The 18,151-nt window shown below is 34.4% G+C and overlaps 1 long non-coding RNA gene across 2 annotated transcripts in view; it reads left to right on the forward strand.

The window, feature by feature from the left end:
* LOC137854367 (uncharacterized) overlaps positions 1 to 18,151 on the forward strand; it is a 53,039-nt gene that overhangs the window by 20,494 nt on the left and 14,394 nt on the right. The window contains exons 2-3 of one of the 2 annotated variants that reach the window (XR_011095111.1): positions 4,305 to 4,421; positions 6,418 to 6,545. This is a non-coding gene — a long non-coding RNA (uncharacterized lncRNA). Of the gene's footprint in view, positions 1 to 4,304; positions 4,422 to 6,417; positions 6,546 to 18,151 lie in introns of those variants that run through there. The other variant, XR_011095110.1, reaches the window with a different exon arrangement.

Genomic DNA, 18,151 nt, shown 5'->3' on the forward strand with positions numbered 1-18,151 from the left:
CAGCATGTAAAATGTCTGGACTATCAAGCTAGTTAACCCCCTGAAGGGTTTAACTTACATTTTCTCTGCACTATCAAGACAAAAATCAGAGCACAAATGACCTGGGCTTAAACCAATCATTAAGATAAAACTTCACCACTTGCAAAGCAAACAATATCTGGCAGGTGGCAGGTACTGGAGAATAAGTAGTAATCTTTTTGGAAAACTGCATTTGCCAAGTGATTGCCAGACTGTGTGGCCTCAGCTGTCAGCAGTAGATTTTCAAGAGATAAAGTACAATAAAATAATAATTAAATAACAAAACAAAGTGAATCCATGCTTTACTGAAGAATTGTAGCTGGCATTTAAAACACACAAGCTGTCCAAAAGACAACTCCAGCTGTAGAAACATTAGTATTCACATGGCTCCTTGCATGTACACATGCACATCCTATCAAGTGCTACTGAGTTCTCTAGGTACTGCAGTTTTTATATCAATTTTTGAGTGAACTAATATAATGAAAATAAATGAATGCCATAAATGTATAAGTATTAATGGCTTATTTAACTTTATTTTTTATGATAGTAATCATGATGTTCTGTGACATTATCTCAAATTACTGCAGTCATATAAATATAAGCTCACTACACTATGTGGTGTATTTAAGTAAGTGTGTTAGTATTTTATTTTTGTTTCAAAAATATTGATACATGTAATTTTAGGTGCTGATGTATGCAATGTCTTAGCGAAATAAAATCTCAAGTATTTGGGGAACTAGATTTTCTATTCATAAATATCTGGTCTTTTAGATTGCATTTAAGTTCTCAAAACTATTTTTCTCTGTTCCTGACAATTTTAATAATTTCACTGAAGATATTTCCAGAAAAGAAGCTCTGGACTTTGTGACAGCTATGTGAACTATTGAGCTGTGTGAACTCAAAGGCAAATTCTGTGCTGATTTTTCAAGCAAGGTCTGTCTGCATATATGGTTTGATTCATGTTTGAAGTTCTGACCTTAGAATGAGAAACTGGAATGGAATAAGTATGGTGGAAAAAAAATAAAAATAAGATAAGTTGATATGTTTTGGCACAGAAAACTCTTCTGCTAAGCCACAACTTGAAGTTTATCCTTCTCCCCATTAGCTTTTACACCTAATAACCATAAAGGTGTTCTGATGTATGAGTTGACTTAATAACCCTGGGGGAAACATCACAAATCACAAAAGAAGTCCAAACCAGTTCAAGATTATTTTGCCAATTATTTTGCTATACAGACAAAACAGAAATCTCATGAATCTCAATTATTTGGCTCCTTCTGAATACAAGGGTAGCTATCTGTAAAGGATTGCCAGCAGTTTTGTCTAGGTATCTAAGTATTAGTCTGTGTATTTTTACTCATTTCTGATTATCTGAGTTAGTGGATACTAATTTCATGGATAGCTAAAGTTCAATTTAACAAAGCACTTAAGTGTACAATTAGTAAGTGTTTATTGTCATTGATTATATCAAAGGAATCATATGAATATTTAAAACTGAGGTTATTTTCTGCTCAGATTTGCTGAATAGTGCCAAATTTTGCATGATCCAGCTTCAATTCAGCAGATTCACTGTTATTCAACAAAATAGAGAGCAATGTGCATAACTGAAAATAAGTTCCAGAATTTCCCTGACACAAAACTAGTCGACTTTATAAAACTACGTTTTTCACTGATCAATTTTTAAAAGTAATTTAAAGCATCACAAGTCTATGGAGGCTTATATCAGTATCCTGGACCCATTTAAAATCTGCCTCATACTGACTATCCTTATGTCAAGGTACAGAGCATTTTGAATTTTGATATTAGAATTATGCCGTGATAGTATGTAATAAAGATGTCATAATCAAGACTTGAGGAAGCGTTAATGAGTCTGTTCTCAGCACGATTGCCACAAGCAATCATGAATTCTCAGCATTTTCAAGAAAAATACTTTTTAAGTACTACACAAAGTCCAGCCATACCACTGAAATATTTCATTTTGATTTGAGTGGTTATTGTCCATACTCAGGTAGATAATAATTTAGGAAATACTAAAAATAATAATAATAAAATAAAATAAATCAAATAAAAACTCTTTTAAAACAAGATGTTATAGATTTTCTATGTCTTGATGATAATTGGCTGCCCAAAACTGTTAGCATAATACCATGAAACTTTTGCTAACCACTATCACTGCTCTTATCATTTCTGAAAACTTGGTGCATTTTCCTTTCTTCTTTACAAAATATTTCTGATAATTGAATCCAGAAGACTAGGAAGCATTTCATGTTTGTTTAATCAGGCTTTTTTTTTTTTTTTTTTTTTTTGATGAGATTCAGCTATCAATTCAACAAAGAATTCAACAATAACTTTGTATTTGTAACATCAAAGCATTCAACAATAACTTTGTGTTTGTGACATCAAAAAAAAAAAAACACACCCCATAAGGCTGTGGCTTAGATATTAGCTCAGTCAGAAGACAGTCTTCTTTTGACACACCAAATTGCTGGAATTTTTTCACATTATGATAAAACAAGATGATTTCAATATTGCAACACTAGATGTCATCACATCATGGTACAACATGGTGAAGTGATATTTAAACTCTTACCAGAGTAAGGATGAGTGAGTAATTCAAAACTAATAACTTATTCACTGTTTTTGTTGTTGTTATTGTTGTTATTTTTGTCCAAAAATAGTCTGCCAGTTTCTTCATGTTTTGTAACCTATCACATAATTATGAACTGTTCATTGTAAACTTCAAAATTCAGTTATTGATTAAAGAGTGTTACTTCTGTTTCTAATTTATTTAACAATAGAATAAACTGGTGAACAATAAAGACAAATGAAAATCAAAGCGAACAGAAATGGAAGTCTGCTACTAAATTAAAATTTCCAGTGTAATTTTAGTTTCCATTTAAAAATATTTCAAATAAATATTAATATACATTTATATTAATTTATGCTAGTTATTTGGCTTTCTGTAAAATATTATTTAAAACAGAAGTAACAAATTTCCTTGAAATCAATTTCTACCAGTATACCAGTACAGTAAAAAAAAAAAAAAAAAAAAAAAAAAGTAGATTTTGATCTATGAATAATGAATTCCTAAGAAATATCATCGTATCATCCTTCAGGTTTGCACTTTTCAGTACAACTGAATTCCATAACTTATGCGTTCCTGCATACATGCTCATGTGACTTTGTTAGAAATGACCTTGTTTATGCTGGGCCTTAACTGAGCCTTCTATCAAGCTGCTGAAAATTCAGGTCTCTTCTCTTAAGTTTTATTACATGATAATGTGAAAAATGCAGTGCCTTTTGTAAATTATTTCTGAGGATGAGCTCAGGTCGTACTGCTGATCTGCAATCCCTAGAACAGCATTTAGCAGCTACTTTCTTCAGCTGTGCTAATTTTGTTGTACATTTTGGTCTAGAAAATAGGATGCCGCTTTCTGGTGCTCAGTCTGCTTAATAATAGTCGAATAATTACTATTTTAAAATCCTCTCCCACTCAGAAACATACTTTCCTGTGCTTTGAAGGCACGGGAAATCTCCAGAGATTTTCAGCTACCTTTCCTCTCTTCACACTTTCCTTCTCTTCTCTACCACTTCATGTTCTTGCATAGGGAACTAAAAAGGGAAAATTCTTAGTTCCATAAATTTAGGTAAATCCATTGAAAAGAGATTTTAATCCCAAGAAATCAAATATTGAAAAGAACATTTACAAAATTATTGCAGCATTTACTTTAAAGGCAACTATATGTGCTTCCTTTCCATTTAATAACACCAGCATTACAGATCAAGGCTTATCCCGTACTTTTATAATTTTAGCCTGATTTGCACCAAATTATGTTCTGCATGACAGACTGAAAAACAGTCTCAGTCTAGACCAGACCTTGGTTGGGGTGCTTTCCAGGTAGGCCCCTGATTTCTTGGATGACTTGTCTACCAACACCTCTTTCTCTGCTTTAAAAGAAAAATGAAATTAACCTTCTCAAATGCAGATGCTGGAAAAATAAAACAAAACAAAACAAACAAACAAACAAACAAATAAAACACAGACAAAGCAGAGATTTTTAATGCCTTCTTCACATCTGTCTTCAACATCAATGATGGGTTCTAGAACCCCTGGAGCCCTGAATTAGAGGACCATGACTGTGGTAACAATAAACTCCCAGCCAACCCCAAACTTGTGTGGGATTTGCTGCTCCACCTGAATGCATGCAAGTCTATGTTGCCCAACAGTATTCAGCCCAAGGTACTCAGAGAACTGTCTGATGCAAGACTTTTCAATTATCTTTCAGTGGTCTTGGGAATCTGGAGATGTCCCAGTTGACTGGAAGCTGGCAAACATTGTTCTAATTTTCACGAAGGTCAAGAAAGAAGACTCTGGTAATTACAAACCTGCACTTCAGTGCCTGGTAAAATTATGGGGATTATTCTGGGAGTTATTGAAAAACATTTGAAGAACAATAAGGTCATTGGTCACAGCCAAGACAGGTTCACAAGGAGAAAGTCCTGTTTAACAAACTTAATTTCCTTTTATGACAAGGTCACCCACCTAGTTGACCCAGTTGATGTAATCTTTTTGGATTTCAGAAAAGCTTTCAATACTGTTTCTTACAATAGCCTTCTGGACAAAATGTCTAATATACAGATAGACAAATAAATATTACAATGGATAAATAATTATATGGTTTATTGGGCTCAAAGAGTTATAGTAAAGGGGTTGGCAGCCAGTCTCTAGCGGGGTTCCCCAGAGCTCCATTTATGTTTTCATAAATTACTTAGGTGCAGGACTCAAATGCATACTAAATAAGTTTGCAGACTAAATTGGGAAGAGCTGTTGGCTCTCCCAGAGGTTAGGCTTGTCAAAGAGTTCTTGACAAATTAGCAGGATGGACAATCAGCAACTTCATGACATTTAACAAGTGTTGTATTCTGCACCTGGGATAGGGCAACCCCATCTATGCAACATATAGATGGGGGGATGAGAGGTTGGAGAGCAGCCCTGTGGAAATGACTTGGGGAGTTCTGGTTGACTGCAAGTTGAATATGTGTCAACAGTGTGCCCTGGCAACTAAAAGGGCAAACTGTACCCTGGGGTACATCGAGCATGGTATTGCTAGGTGGTCAAGGGAAGGGATTGTCCTGCTCTACCCCACACTGTTGTAGCCTCAGCTCGTACTGGGTACAGTATTGGGCATCACAATATAAGGACAAAAAGCTACTAGAGCACATCAAAAAAAGGGTTATGAAGATCTAGATCTAGATCTAGAAAGATCTAGAAGACAAGACATATGAGGATCGGCTGAAGTCACTTCGTTCAGCCCTGAGAAGAGCAGACTGAGGGGAGGCCTCATGGAGGCCTGCAGCTCCCTCACAAGGTGAGTGGAGGGGCAGGCACTGAGCTCTGCTCTCTGGTGACAGTGACAGGTCTCAAGGGACTGACATTGAGCTGTGACAGGGAAGAGTCAGGCTGGATATTAGGAAAAGATTCTTCATTGAGAGGGTGGTATGTCACTGAAACAGGCTCCCCAGGTCACTGGTCATGGCAGAGAGCCTGGTGGAGTTCAAAAAGCATTTGGACAATGCTCTCAGACATACGGTCTGATTTTTGGGTAGTGCTCTGTGGAGCTGTGAGTTGGACTTGATGATCCTTGTGGGTACCTTCCAACTCAGGATATTATATGATTCTATGAAATTCAGATTATGAATCTTAGTCTCAGTCAGGAAAGACTTCAGGGAAGGCTTTCCCTTCTACTTTGTAAATATTCAGAAAAACTTGCAGCAGAAGCTAAGGTGAAGTATATGCTTAATGCTATCATTCCATTATTATCAATAGAGAAATGGGAATATACAACTGAGAAAGTTCACTGCCTTTTTCTAACAACGTCTCCTATCCAGTCAGAAGACAAGATAAAAAAGAATCTGCTTAATTATTTTTAGCAAGCAATATATTCCTTTATACTTTCATAAAATTTCAATTAAAGGAATATATTTTTACTAATTCACCTACTACTGAAAGTCACTTAATAAACAGTTTATTCAAAAAATGAATAGAGAAACTATGCTAGATGCTTGATGTTTTCACGTTTTGTCACCTGATTGCCTAAAACCTTTAGATTTGTTATTCCAGTAACCGTTTATGAAGCTGCATATAAATAATGTATTTAAAGTGTTACAATTTCAGGAATTCAAAAACATGCTATTTATGGCTCTTCAAGATACAAACCTTTATTCCCAGTCAACACAGAGGAGAATAATTGTCTTTATGGTCATCAGGTATAGAAGGTAGTTCTCTCACTACTGCTCTAAAAAGAGAAGAAAACCATTTTATCAGCCTGAAATTTATAGTTTACTGCAATAACAATTTGTAACTATCTGCCATTAAACTCTTCTTCTTATGTCTTTGAGCATTGACAGATTTTTGGAAAACTGGATGACAGTCATATGAATTCTTAAAATAGTAGCTGAAGGATGAGAAAAAATATAGAGCCCAATCCTGCCATGGAAACTGTGTGGGTGCAAGGCTATTACAACTCGTCTCTGTCTGCAAGACACTAACAGTGGAAGAAAGGAGAAAAGAATCAATTCACAGAAAGAATTTCTTATTCATGATAAAATTTAGAATGATAGCCAGTTTTTGTAGGAACCTTATGTTGGAAATATGGAAGAATACCTTCATAAGTGTTTCTGCGCATACTGTTATTGTATGTACAGACTTAGCCCTCCAGGAGTTTCCAGTTTGATTGCACTTCATGCACTGTTTCAACTTTACAGCTATCATTTTAGTCAAGCAGAAAAATCCTTGTATTGAGTATTTAACTATTTAATATTACAATATTGAAATATCATAAAACATTCCTATAATGATTGTTTCATCTGCTTTCTTACAGGGAATTTAGCTGATGACAAATTTATAGATGCAGTTGTGTTGAATTTATTTCTATTATTTAATAAACATCTGCTGATGGGTTTTGATTTCACTTATGAGTCTTTTACCTTTAAAGAGCTGAGATCATATATGGCTCCTGTTATTTGCCAGTGAAAGGAGTGTGAAGAAGATGGTGTTACTAAAGGCCAGAAAACAGATTTCTGAGAGCCATTACTTATATGCATATAAGGGCTACTGTTGTTGTAATTCTGTATGGAATCAGACATGGGGTTAAAAGCACTATGGAACATAGTTTTGAATGCAGTGAACAAGAGTTGACATCAGTGTTGCCATATTTTTGTTAAGTTTCTGTGAAATAATAGAAGCTGAATTATTTAGTTGTTTATATATGAAAGGAAAGATCTTTTGATTCAGAACTGCTAGTTTTTCTCTTAGAGCTAATCTATAAATGAAAACTATTTTCTTGCAATACATTTTTGAAAAAAAAAAAGACCATATTTCATCTTCTAGATAAATTTTAAATTGATTTTAATTATTATTTTGTGGATTTAGTTATTAATATACTGTTGTTAATATTAGTATGTTTAATATACTAATTAAAGATATATTAATATACTGTTATCCAAGTGCTTTTATTCTACAAGCTTTTAACACATACATTTGTGTTTTAATCTTGGGAATAAGATGCATAACCTTTTCAAGACTCTTGCTATACAGCTTGCTCTCCAGGAGAAAAAAGGGCACCATGTACACATACGTAAGGCACACATATGTAAGGTAAACAATAGTAATTGTATTGCATGAAGTAATTTTATATTTTACTGTGTTATTAATCCATCTTTTTACAGACAACAAGCCAATATTCATTCTTTTACTTATTTCCACTGTGCTAACGGAATCTAGCCCACCCTAATTTAGCCCACATTAGAAACAGGTCATCATAATTTTCCTCATTTCATTCTCTGGAAAACCTTTCATTACCTGCCTGAGAGTTACTGTATAGCTCCTTTCACTGATAGGTTTCCACACATGCTCTACCAATAATGTGGGATGATATGATCTAGGACAAGAAAACCATTATTACCCAACTATTTAAGAGTGTTTAGTAGCATTTTTGCTCCTCCTTTCTGAGAATATAAGTATTATTCTTCTTTGCTACAAAGAGTCATCTATTACTCAAGGGGAAAGAAGATCCAGGTTAAACAGGGCAGCTTTAAACTTTAGCATTCCATTGAAGACATGCTAGGTGGACAACTTGCCCTATAATATTCCTTCTTATACTGCTCATAGGATTTGAACTCAATAGAGATAAAGAAATAAAATAAATTATATAATTCAAAAATCTGAGTAAATAGCATGTAGAAAAATTAAGATGTAGCCTTATGTAAATAGCAAAGAGAATAACTTCCTCAGGCATATTCAGAACTATGTAAAACCTCCAAGAGTAGCATACAGAAAACCTAGATAAAATGTAAAATATTTTATCCTCTCTAAAATATAGAAGGGAAAACAAACAAACAAACAAAACAACAAACAAACGAACAAACACAATGAACACCACCAAAGATGATTGACCTAAATTGCAAGAAGATAGTGTTGATTTCTCATTGACCTTTCTCCAAGAGGAGCTAAGAAGAAAGGAAAAAAGATAAGATTTCTGCAGCTCTCATATTAGTGGTGTGTGAATGTAGTGGTAGTGGCTGTAGCAGTAAATAACTTACCTTGCTACAATGAACACAAAATGAATCCTGTTCTGCACTGTGGAAAAGAATAAATAAGCAGGTTAAATATACAACAGAATGCAATAACGATATTGAAATGAAAGACATTAACACTGATTTCTCATAAGGATAAAACTGAATGTTCCATACTTTCTTCCTTCTTTTCCTCTTCTTTACGTTCCCTATTTGTTTTTGTTATAAATGTCAGACAGATAGTTATTTAAATATCTTGAGATTCTGGGATGGCAGAAGTCCTAACACTTAAAGAAATATAATCCTTAATGGGAATATTCTTCATTTTTTCTTCTATGATAAAAAGAAAATAAAAAATGTTCAAGCCTACTATTGTATCTCTAGTCAAGGTTGGTATGAGCAATATGTGTAGATTTATACAAAAAGTAAGTGATTTATAAAGAAAATGAGAATAAGTCTCATGAGGAAAGTGTGGCTCACCACCTTTTGGGTGTCATTGGTGAGAAGTGGGTATATTTTTAGTCAATGTTGTATAGTAAGTATGAAATGTGAGAGCGTGCCTCAGTCAAACTCCATGTTCTGTGTCTCATTTTCTGTTTCTTGCTTCTTAAACATTTTCCTTCTGCCTCTCACTCTCAGGGTTGTTTTGTGGCTAACGGAATAGATTCAGTAAACTCCGAGTCTGATATAATCATGCTGTGCTTGTTCCATAGATTCTTCATGTTTACATCTAGATCAACTGTCTGATGGTGTAGCAATAAAGACATCAACTCACACTGAAAGTTCCTGCTAAGTTAATGAGACTAAATTAAAAAAAAAAAAGGACATCAGCTAGAAGTGGTTTTGTCTTTCCCTTTGCCCAATAATATTAAGGAGCAGTTTCTGAACTCTGTGGGAGCTTACACTATAAAGCAGCACCTTGCATAGCTCGTACAGAGCCATGTTGTCTGTTGATGTAATCACCATGCCGGAACTAATTAAGATCAGAATGACATTTTCTATGTAAGACAACTGCAAAGTTCCATACAGAAGACCAAACTACAACTGATCAGAAAACCTCTTGGCCTAAATGTCTTTTCATACACAAGGACAGACCTGTCCCACTTTTCTGAAGCATAGGAAATGCATTTTTTCCTTCCAGCTCTGAGAAAAGAAATTAGAACAATGCAATCTGTGCATGCTGATTTGTGATATGAAGGCAACTATCACTTAGGAATGTCATATTCTTAGTTTACCCTTTGTCCTTACATGACAACAAATTATGGCATAGGCATTTAAAATTCACAAGGATGGTGGGACATTTTAATATTTTAAGACATAAAATCATTAATTTTGCAAAAAATAGAGGCTGAAGGGAGATTATCAGTTTCATATATATATATATATAAATATATATAAAAAATGTAGCAGTGTCTATGTGAAAAAACTACTGAAACTACTGGGTATTTGCTCTTCCACCCTGTCAGTTTCACTGTTCATCAGTAGTCTGGGCTGCTTTCACTGATGCAAGAAAGGGACTTTGTAACAGCCTAGAAAGGGAACATGACTAAGCAATGCTTGGATTATAGACTAGGTTGGTAATACACAGTAAAGTAAAACAAACAAGCAAACAAACAAAAACACAGGTATATACATTTGTTTATGCAGAAGTAGGAATAAAATCACTTCTCAGCTGATTCCTTACCAATGCATTATTCCACAGTGGAAATAATACAATTTTAAGAACTTAAACTTTTCTTACAAGTTTTACCGAAATAAATTTTAGAGAAGAGAGAAGGGAACTCATGGAAAGTCTATATTTTTGAGTGATATCAAATACAGCTAAGTACAACAGTTTTCATGTAACATTACCATTATTGACATGATTTTTGTTTTATTTTTTTGGATGGTTTTCTTCTTCTGGCATTTTCAGGGAGAGGGAGAGGGAGAGAGAGAGGGAGAGGGAGAGGGAGAGTTGTATATTGCTTCATGACCTAGTGACTTATAAAAAATATTAAATATTAAAATATTTTTGGTTACTTCACAAGAGTTTCTATTTTACAGAATGGAAGTGCTTCATAGATCTTTAGATGGGGGACAATAACAGTGGGAGAAAAAAAAATCAAAAGACTCAGAATAAGATAACTAAAAAGGGAGGGGGAGGAGTGGAGAGAAGAAAAGAGAAAATCGAGGAGGTATTATTTTTGTTGTTGGAGGTGTCGGTTTCTTGTTTTATGGTGGAAGATCAGACTATGCATCTAATAGACACTGAAGTGTTATCAAAGGTAGACTGAAATACATTTTTGGTCTCTATTATTAAACCTCTATTTTAGCTTTCAGACTAATCCTGAGCCAGTTCTGATGGTCTTATTCAATATCTTTATTGACAATATTAAGAATAAAACTTGTTTGCAAACTGTTGCATGTAACAATTCATAATTAATGATGCAGGTCGGCTAAGTTACACTTTCTCACTCTCATAAGCATGATGGAATAATTTAAAACCAGAGTCAGCAATCTTTGGTGCCTCGCTGAAATTAGAGTCTGAGTCTTATGGGTTGCAGATCCTGCATCTTACAAGTGAGAGGGTCTCTCGGCCTTTACAGATTATAAAGCTGCATGGTCACTCATTCTATGCAATTTGTTGAGACGCCTTCTTACAGATTTCTGAGTTTATTTAAACTTTAATTTCTATCTAAATAAATGATAAAACTGTTTACAACATAGGGAACAGAGAACTCACAAATATATAATTTACATAAGGAACATGAATGCATATTTAGAAAGAAATGTAACTGAGCAGAACAGATGCATGTATTACAAGAGAAAAAAAACTTACCTTACTCTGGAGTCTTTGCTCCCAGTATTTTGCCATCTTTTGGTCCTCACAGAAAACCCCCTCCAACCTAACAGCCCTTCCACCCCGGCTCTACAAGTTATATGATAGTGCAAGCTATCCACTAGTTTCCTTCAGTGACTGGTATTTTTTAAGGGAGTGTTAATCACTGGTGATGGGAGTTGTGCACATGGAAATACAAACTATGCATAGTTTGCTTTGGCCTCTTGTCACATTATTATTATTTTATCTTTTTGTGTCTATGTGTTCATATAAGATCACTGGAGAGGTTTAGACTAAGACTGTCAGAGAAAATTCTATTTCAAGGGAGGATGCTAGATATAAGAAATAATTAGGATGTAAGAAAACTAAATCAAAACAGACTAATTTACAAAGCACCAACCTTAGCTGTTAAATGATGGCCTACACTGAATCATCTCTGAACCACTTTCTTTGAAGATCACCACAGAGAGAAGTAATAGACTGTTAAAGGAATTTTGATTTAGCCAAGGATTTGCTGCTCTGCTGGTGACTGATATCTGATAAGCAGTAAATCTGCACTACGCTTCAAGTTGTGGGTTCTTACTTTCAATCAGATGAGGTCATCCTATACACAAGTGTTGTGGGTTAACCCTGGCAGGCAGCTCAGCCCCACACAGCTTCTTGCTCATTGCCCCTAGGTGAGATGTGGGAGAGAATCAGAAAGATAAAAGTGCTTGGTCTCATGGGTTGAGACCAAGACAGTTCACTAGGCAAAGCAAGAGATTCACACAAGCACAGCAGAACAAGGAATCCATTTGCTGCTTCCCATCGGCAGACAGGGGTTCAGACACCTCCAGAGGAGCAGGGCTTATCCTGCAGCACAGCTCCTTGAGAAGACAAATGCCATCACCCCAGCATCTCCCCTGCCTCCTCCTTTCTCCCAGCTGCTATTGCTGAGCACGGTGCCACACGGTGCGGGACATCCCTTTGGGCAGCCTGGACCAGCTGTCCTGGTCGTGTTCCCTCCCAGCTCCTTGGGCACCCTCAGCCTCCTCACTGGCTGGGCAGCACCAGGAGCAGGAGAGGCCTTGGTTCTGTGAGAACTGCTCTTCGACAACTGAAACATCCCTTTGATATCACCCCTGTTTTCATCACAAATCCAAAACACAGCATTGTGTGAGCCTCAACAAATAAAATTAACTCTGTCCCAGCCAAAACCATGACACTAAGTCACTTTATATCTCTCCTCACTTTATATCTCTCTTCTCTGATACTATGACACTCTTCACCACAAAGACACCAGATTTGCTTTTCCTTTCTTAATCCTGGAAATTGCTGAGGAGGACACATAGGCACACCCTGTAAGAAGGAATTTTAATTTCAATAGTTTGTTGCATGTGCAGTATTAGAAAATAAGTTTAAAGATCTATCTATTCTAGAATTACTGTTAACAGAGACTAACAATGGAAGATTTCATCTTACCTATGCAAAGGAAGTAAATAAATTGAAAGTAGTTTATATTCTTATGAACACTTGGAAAAATTAACTAGAATACAGTGATTTTACCAGCTTTCTGTCAAGATGAGGAAAATAGTTGATATGTTTACACTAGAATCAAAAAAATTTTCATCATTTGTGTAATTCAAAGTTATCTCGATAAACTATTCCATGGACTTAACAAAAAAAGCACACACTTTAGTGAAAAAGTAACTGAAGTGTCAACTGAGATATCAAAAAGAATGTTAGGATGTCTGTCTTTTAAAGGAATGTTGATTTAACTTCTCTGTGGTCAGTTGTATCAATAAAAAGAGGTTCAACTCTATAAGTCAAGGGTTTAAAAACAAAATCAGCCCTGATTTTGGCATTGTAACTAGAAAACAAACAAACAAACAAAAACAAACAAAACTAAATTGAGTTTTCTTTTCAAACGAAAACATGACAGACTTAGTCTTGCATCTGTAGATATTCACAAGCCTTTTTATCATGGTCCTTTTAGACCAGCCTTGCAGAATACAGTGCATGTATCAATGTAGAGGCTTTTCCCTCTTGTCTAAAGTGATAAAAGGATCAAATATGGTACCGTTAAAAATCACAATATGGAAAAAAATAATGATATATATATATAGCAGTAAAAGTGCTTAGTTTAATATGATATGCTGCTATTGTAACGTATTTGAAACTCATTCATGTCAAACCTGACATAGAAAACAAGTTTTCTTGGGGTAGATTGGTCAAATGCTCTAGGTATGTTCAGCCCTTGAATGCAGTGGATACTTTGGACAAAAAATATTTTCATACAGAAAACACAAATGGAGTGAATATCGACCTGACAAAGTAGCTAAAATCTCCTTTTAATTCTGTGTTGTTTGCATAATAAACCTGGAAATTACATTTCAGTTGTTACAGAACCTTTTCTGAGAGATATCAGAAAAGATGAGCTCTTGAACACTTTTGATGTGATAATTTCTATTTATTTTCCATAGTTTAAGCTTTTCTATGCTACACTTATCTTCCTCTCATATATAACTTGCTCTTCATTATTTTGGAAAAAAAAAAAACAAAACAAAACAAAAAACAAAAACAACCTTCAATTTTTATGGGGTAAGTGGGAAGAAAATACATCTCCATTAGTGAAACCTCACTATAAACTACAATTCTGTAATAAATCGTTAAGTTGTCATAACCAAATATGTACATGACACACACGATTTCTTTTACACAATTTCTTAGTAAAATATTTTGAAAATTGCTTTCTGATTTAAATATATATATATATTTATCCTAGATCATTTAAAAGTAATAAATATTTTAAAAAGTGTTGTTGTTGCTGTTGTTTTTAAATTATTAATTAATTTTAATTAATTTTAAATGGCCTAGGATATTGCTAAACATTTCAACATTTATGTGAAGAAATGTTAAGGAGGAGTTTTTCCATCAAAAAAACACAAAGTTTTAGAGTCAATGAAATGTCATTGCCATACCTATGTACCAAAATAGTTCCCTACTGGCTGAAGTAAAAATATACTATTAACTCACTGTAATGAAAAGGTAATTGATTGATAAGGGGCCTATTACAATTAATTTTAAAGACTGTTTAAAATTAATACATACATATACATGATAAATACCTGCATGAGATGAAAGGAGTTTTAAATTTTTTGTTGGTGAGTTCCTGTAAATTGTATAGGACCTAACAGAAGCACTTGGAAAATTTTACATTGAGTTTTATATTTCCATACGTATATATTATTTGTTTTATTTTACTGTGATCTGGATGCTAATAAGATGTCCAAGACAGAAAGAAGCTTTCAAATAATTTTTTCGGATACAGACTGTACTGTGTTATGTTACAAGTGGCAGTACTGTGATATATTGATATGGTGAGAGAATATTTGCATAGGACAGATGCTTATCACAGCTTTCAACCTGTTTTCAGTATCTCCACTCTTGCTACTTTCACTTTTCACTGCAATATAGCTCAATATACCAAGTTGTCAGTGCAGTTTTCTTTCCTCCTTCCTCCAACTTCCTCCTACAAGTTTTCATGGAATACCAGTAAGTTAGAAGGTTTCCTATGAAATATTTATTAAGATGTGTTCACAAAAATATATATATATTTTTAGCTATTGTTGTAGTATTTCCCTGGCACATCACGACTTAGCAGTCAGGTATTCCATTCACATAATTATCAGTCAATTTTCTACAGCAAAATAATTCAAAGGCTTGAGTTTATTTACATCAGCCTGCAAGAATCCTGGGTCCAACCCATAAAAGACATCACACTATATAATCATTTTCACGTTTCAGTCTTCTTTCCAGTTCTAGAATGCATGCTTGGAAGGTTATGAATTTAAATTTTTTATGAAGAATGATTTTTATGACCTCAACTGTGGATCAGCCAGCTACCTTTTAACATTTTAAAAGTCACAGGCAGTTTTCTCTGTTTTTATACCATCAACATTCGTCTGCCATGTTGCATAGTTCATCTGGTTCTCCCTGATTTATACAGTTTTTAGGTACCTGAATTCAGAGTGCATTCTGCTTCTTTAACTGCCTTGATCATAGACTGAAGCTCTTTTACAGGTAATCTTGTGCACATCAAACTACCAGCACACTGGGAGCTATTTTTTAAAGCCCTGAAGAAAAATAGCATGCTATAATAAAGTTAATTATTTTTCTTAGTCTCCTCCATACTTTATCTCTGGAAATGGTTGGCAAGACATTTTCCCATTATTAAAATGATTGAGCCTTTGGTTATTAAAAAAAAAAAAAAAAAAAAAAAAAAAAGCAAAAAAAAAAGAAAAAAGAAAAAAAGAAAAAAGTTTATTTCATGCTGCTTGTAGTGGGAGAAAAGAATCGTGGAGAAAATAAGAACTCATCCAAGATGAGTGTTTGGAAAAACACTTCTATAATGTAAACAATTTACTTTTTTCTTACACTGCCATCTACAATTTAAGATAAAACTTGGATACAGCTTGCTCACTAGTGTCTTTCTGTCCGTGCTCTAGAAATGCATCTTAACAAATAAGTTGATATAGATAATAAGTGTTATTATTTTAGTCATATTTGAAAAAAATATGTTTGTATGATAAAATTAATCCTCAGAATCAGGAACTAAACAATTTAAATTTTAATAAACGTAACAGTAACTAACCTGTAAATATCTTCACAAGCATGAAATGCTGGAAGGTAGATAGAGGGAAATGCTTGGGATGTATAGTTCATGTATAAATTGTACAGAAAATGTGACACCTTCCATATCACTGGTCCTTCTTTTAAACCCATATTACTATTCCTGAACAGTTTGCTGAACAAGACTTTCTACAAGAGCTCTCTTTTGACGATTAAAATTGTATATTAAAATATAATTAAAATTGTATAAAACTTTACTGAGCAATGATAAAATTAAATAGCATCTGCTAAAACAAAGCAATATTTGCCAATGCATGGAGTAAAACTTGAATTAATAACACTCCATTTCCCTGTAAGTCTTATAATTAAGAACTAGAAGTGTTAGATGAAACCTAGTTTAATCCTTATCTCACTGGTTCAGACTTCACAGCTTCAAAAAGAATTCATTATTATATCTAAAATCAACCCATTATTTGGCCTCAAACTACTACTGGAGTAATCAGTGATCAAAACGCTTACATTGACCCAAAGTACAAAACAATCTGAAGCGTTGATCAGAAATACTGTTTACTTATTTTCATGGGACATTTTTAGATAACTGCACTTTTTTCTTCCCTATGTAAATTATGTAATTAACTGGAGTCCAGGTTATGCAAGACAAACAAACAAACAAACAAACAAACAAATAAAATGGAGGGAAAAAAATGGGCATCTTGAAGAACTTAATGTCCAGCTGATATCTTATTCTTAGTGTTACCACAGAGTCTTGCACTTTCCATCCAGACTCTGGCTCATATCCTGTTCTCACTTTAGTTAGACTTGGGACTGCTTCTCCCACAATTTACATCTTCTAGACCTATTAGACCAGCACAAGTATCCAGCAAGTCTTTCAGCTTCACTTTTAAGTTTGGTGTAAAGGTTTGGAGCTCTATTGACCTTTACAATGTCACTTTTAGGATGTTTTCATTTCCGGAGGACACATAAAAAAAAATAAAATAAAATAAAAATAAAATTTGTCTTGTTTTAAGACATTTCTCCATTCACTCAAAATTCAAGATCCTCATTTGCAGGAAGGGAGAGTCAGAATGGCAAAGCACTTTTGTATTATCCTCTTTTAAGCAGATCTTTTTAATGACACCTTCTCTGTTTATGTTAGTACTTGTGCTTTGCATGTTGTATTTACTGTTCGGTTGGAAGATCCTAGTAAGGTTTATGGACTTTTTATCAAAGATATTTGGATCATGCCCTGCAGAACACTAAAACACCTACTTAATGTTAAGTAGCATTGCCTATATGGCCACATTTGAAGCCTTATAAAACTTAAGTGTTTCTGTAACTTGTTTTGTTGTATCAGCACCTTAATTCAGTTTCAAATACATATAACTACACTTTACAGCAGCCTGTTGTTGACGATTTCTATAGAGAACCAGCTCCTCAAATGAAATATATTCTAATGGTTCAAATTGTCAAACAGCACCAGTGAAATCAATGAAGCTATGCTGACTGAAAAATTGGTCCAGGAATAATAGATGATAAAACTACAAAACCACAATTCATAAGTATTCTAGAAAGTCAGGCACATAATAGTAATCACTGGTATATGCACATCTGGGAATGAATAGGAAAGAAATAACAAATCATCTGGAAACATTTTTATGGAAAGTGCTTACTCAGGAAAAATGAGGTTTACAGTAAGTCAAGCAAAAAATAAATCCACGTGAAAAGAGACATGTGGGTAGGTAAGGAAACAGCCTTTTTTGGTTTTAGTCTGACAGCAACAACTTTAAACACGGTTTGAATTTTAAGGAGTATACTTTTTGATCTCAAGGAAGAAGATGGAGTTTCCCAATTCTAGCCAAGAGGACAGTAACACAACTGAGCAGAAATCTCCTTAGGATCCAAGCAGAAGAAGCCAAATGTTTGTCACGGGCTGGTGCCTTGCCACAGGGCCTTGGGCATGAACTCTCTGCATAAGCTGTTTGAATCTGTCTGATTAGTGGTACAGACCCAATCCTAAAACTGTGCAAACTTGCTGAAGCCAGTGATAAGGAAAAATTATAATCCTTTGATTCAGTTGTATATTCTATTATTTCTTCACTGTGTTTTTGCTTTGCAGTTAAAAATGTGTGT

Source organism: Anas acuta, chromosome 3 (assembly GCF_963932015.1).
Source record: "Anas acuta chromosome 3, bAnaAcu1.1, whole genome shotgun sequence".
Taxonomy (NCBI): Eukaryota; Metazoa; Chordata; class Aves; order Anseriformes; family Anatidae; genus Anas; species Anas acuta.